The sequence below is a fragment of the Otolemur garnettii genome, unplaced genomic scaffold, assembly GCF_000181295.1.
Source record: "Otolemur garnettii isolate 467f Iridium unplaced genomic scaffold, OtoGar3 scaffold00178, whole genome shotgun sequence".
NCBI classification, from domain to species: domain Eukaryota; kingdom Metazoa; phylum Chordata; class Mammalia; order Primates; family Galagidae; genus Otolemur; species Otolemur garnettii.
Genome location: NW_003852573.1, coordinates 1601531 through 1605608, shown reverse-complemented (window position 1 = coordinate 1605608; position 4078 = coordinate 1601531). Strand labels below are relative to the sequence as shown.

Genomic DNA, 4078 nt, shown 5'->3' with positions numbered 1-4078 from the left:
CCCGGCTATTTTTTGGTTCTAGCTGTCATTGTTGTTTGGCAGGTCCCGGCTGGATTCAAACCCACCAGCTCAGGTGTATGTGGCTGGTGCCTTAGCCGGTTGAGCCACAGGCACCGAGCCAACTCTGCTATTCTAAACTTGCTGGTGATGTTTGTGATAAAACTGGGCCAGGTATTTCTTCATTTGAGCTTAGTTCAAAGTTGAACTTATGGAGTATAATTGGAGGGATGGGTATAGAAATGCCTGAGGGAAGCACAAAAATACCTCCTAAAACTAAAATAGGCTGTTTTTTTTTTTTTTTGAGACAGAGTCTTACTTTGTCACTATTAATAAGTGCTACCATGTCTAGCTAATTTTTCTATTTTTTTTTATTTTTGGTAGAAGTAGGGACTTGCTCTTGCTCAGGCTTGTCTTAAACTCCTGAACTGTAGCAATCCTCCTGCCTTGGCTTCCCAGAGTGCTGGGATTATAGGAGTGAGCCAGGAGCCTGGGCTACTTATCTTTGGGACTCTGTCTATTGGAAGCCCAGACAGAAGTCGACAAGTGCAAAGAAAAGATGTTTGTCCTTCATCCGTATTTATTTAACACATAGACTTATTGGATGTCCTTTGGGTGTCTGGCCTTATGTCTACATACAAGGAAATGTGCTGGACCCAGGAAATATATGAAATAGAGCCACTGTTTGTTTGAATCTACTTGGGGGAAGAGGCAGACAGGTAAGCAGATAAGAATAAAAAGGCACAATCAGTGATCAAATAAGAGTCTGTGTAAGGCAAGTGGGGGTATACTAGAGCGACAGGCAGATCTCCGAGAGGTACATTTGTATCTGGGAAAGGCTTCCTTGAGGGAGGAAGGTGAATCAGCTGCCTTCTTTTCACTATGGAAAATGACCATCTGGCTTCTCCTGAGCAGGATCATCTTGAGCTCGATTCTCACTAGGTTGTCCCTTCCCAGTTGTCCTTTTGGATAGTAGGAGTTAAAGTTTTTCTAGAACTGGTTCCCCCAGAGCTTTGGTATAAGGGACATTGTTGGTTTAAATTGTACATATTATCTCCCACCAAATTGGTTTGCTCTCTTCTTGTGTTTCAATCCTCATTGAATACCTGTCACCCCAGTCACCAAAAACAGAAAGTCTGGAGCCACCTGGATTGCCTCTTCTCTTCCTCAGCAGCTGCTTTTCCAGATCTGGTTGATTCTGCTTCTGTAGCTGCTGTCAAGTCTCCCCTTGCCCCCCGCCCAGGCCGTGGATTTGGTCTAGGCCCGCATGGTCTCTTGCTTGTTGTTCTGTCCTTCTCATATACAGTTGGTGTATGTATCTCTCTCCTTACCATCAACCATATTTAAATCCGTTGGTTCCCTGTGGGCTTTGGGATAAAGTTCAAATTTCTTAACTTACTGTCTGGGTTTTTACTGTCTACCGTCTTCTGAGTTTGGCCTCTGTCAGTCTCTTTAGCACTACTTCAGGCCTCGCTTAGCTTCCACTCCCCTTTACAAGCCATGCCCCTTCATCCAGCCATTCAGAATGTTTTGTTCTTCACTGACACAGTACCCTATTTTATGATTTTCTGTCTTTGTAGGGGTTGTTCATTCTGTGTGGAAAGTCTCTCTTTCCTTCTTGAGTTCATCTAATTTTTACTGATCTTTCTAAATTTTGCTCTAGTGTTACTTCCTCCCCGAAACATTCCTTGATTTCCTAGCCTGGATTTGATAGGCCTTCTGTGGGCAGTCTCATCAGTGTCAGAGAACATAGCTTACTATATCATGATTTTTTATTTATTTGTCAGTCTTCCCTACTGGAGTATGTGCTGTCTGGGCCCAGTCAGTGTCTTATTTATGTTAGCATCTCTAGTGTCTAGTACTTTGCCTGGTCTGTAGTAGTTATGCTTATAAAATCAGTGCATGAATAAATGCATCTGTTTTTTCACCTGGCTATGGATGATTGCTATTATAAAGTGTCTGTAGAGCACAAAGGAAAACATGCATGGGGTTGGGAATTTGGGAAAGAGTTCTGCCTGTGCTGAAGGAAGTGTGACATTTCACCTCGCCATTCATTCCCCATCCTACACCTCTCAGCTTTCCATTCCTTCTGCTCAGCCAGTTGAGAGCTAGTTCCTTTAAGGCAGCGGTTCTCAACTTGTGGGTCGCAACCCACAGGAACTGTATTAAAGGGCTGTGGCAGTAGGAAGGTTGAGAGCCACTGCTTGAAGGGCTGCCTTCTTGGAAAGAGAGTCAAGGATAGGGCAGAGTGGGAGGCTAGTCTGAGAACAGGGCAATGCCCAGAGGTCCAGAGCATTCCTTTATGTTGTATCAGTTGATGGACCAGGGACCTGAGCTCCCTGCTCGGTGGGTCTGGGGCATCTGCCCTGCCATGTGCCTCTCATCACTGTTCCCACAACATGGGTTGCATTGATGGTGATGGTAGGGTGGAGATAGAGCCCTTGCATGTATGACTGTTTGCTATCTGATTAAAAAATAAATTTCTGCTTTTCTTAAAATGCTTTGCAGAATCCAACTCCAGTTTTGTTTTGATTCAAAGAAGAGCCTGACTCTGAGACTCTAAAAAAATCTTACTTCACAGTTCCCACAGCACATTCATAAATGGTACATTTAAGGGAGATGTCAAAGACTCCTGTGGAGTATGTGCTGTCCCCTCCTGTTGACATTAATGGGACCCCCACAGTCCAACTACCACTCATCTCTTTGTAAGCTGACTCCAGCAGTTCCACACCTCTGCTTCATGGCATCAGGGTAGATAAAAGCACCACTAGCTTTTTATTAAAGCCCAGAACTCCTGGAATGAGTTAAAAAAGAGCTGATTCACTGTTCTGGTTATAGACAAAAAATTATCCGGATCTTGATTTTTTTTCCTTTCAAATATACATATTGTAATATTTACAATAAATTAACATACAAAAAAGCACAGTAGTTAAAACAACATTAAATTGGATTAAAAGCAAATAATCCAGGTGTATATTCTTTAGAAGAGGAATTCCTAAACTTAAGGACATAGGACATAGAAAGTTTAAAGTTACAGTGTTTAGTCTTCTGTGACTTGGGCTATTAAAAAAATGGGCTAAAAAAGTTGTACAACATAATTTTGTAGGCCGATTTAATGAATATAGCACCTAATATTTTCTCAAGACTACATGAAACATAAAAATAGGAGCAAATACAAAGTTATGAGATAAGTCTGATCAAATAAAAAAACAAGTAAATATTACAGGACATATTTCTTTATCACAATTTACTTTTTAGTCAAAATGAGAAAGTAAATGAAAATACTTCAATTGGAAACTTGAAAGTTTGTAAGCATCTCTTAGGTCAAAGAAAAATTATGGTATACTGAATATCATAACAAAATAACATCTAAGCAGATTATGATTCTTAAAGGTTGTGCAAAAAAATAAAAAAAGAGCATTCTTCTTTTTAACTCCACTGTCCTCTGGACTCTAAGTCTGTCTTAGAAAGGTGCTCCAGGGTAAAATTTCATGGATGAGATTTCTATAGGGAGGTGCTGAAATGCTTGTAAATGCTAAAACATAAAAAAGCAAAATTGCCTAGTCCTGATTTTAGGTGTTGTGTAAAAATAGTTGCATGCTTGGTTTATTTACTATATACCTGTGTCTAGGTTTTTGGAGCTCCTGAGACCAAAGCCTAGTCTTGAAAATCCTGACAGGCTTTCAAGGGTCTCATGGTGCAACTGCCTCGGTGATAACCTTGGTGCTTATGGGTTTTGGGATGTTAAAAAGGACCGTCATCTTTGGAGACCGTTAAAAGCAGTCAAGATCACTGAGATCTTTAGATTCTCAGTAAAGACCAGGCATTAGCCGTCCTTCCCCTCATCCCAAAGCAGACTAAAATCTGCTGGTGCTTTTCCTACCTACCCCGGGGTTGAATTCATTTCTTATCCCTTGGCCTTGGAAAGGCAATCATAGAATGGCCGTTTGACTAGCTTGTCCATTTGAGACCCTGAACCAGCTCAGTTTCTATAAGATCTTATAGGAGGGGGATTGAGAAGAGCCTGGGCCAAGTCACCAAGTCAGAGAAACATTTCTATTGCCTGACACTCTTTTTTTTT

The 4078-nt window shown here is 41.3% G+C and overlaps 1 protein-coding gene across 2 annotated transcripts in view; it reads left to right on the top strand.

Moving 5' to 3' along the window:
* KCNH1 (potassium voltage-gated channel subfamily H member 1) overlaps positions 1 to 4078 on the top strand; it is a 421068-nt gene that overhangs the window by 45296 nt on the left and 371694 nt on the right. The gene's annotated exons all lie outside the window — the stretch shown is intronic.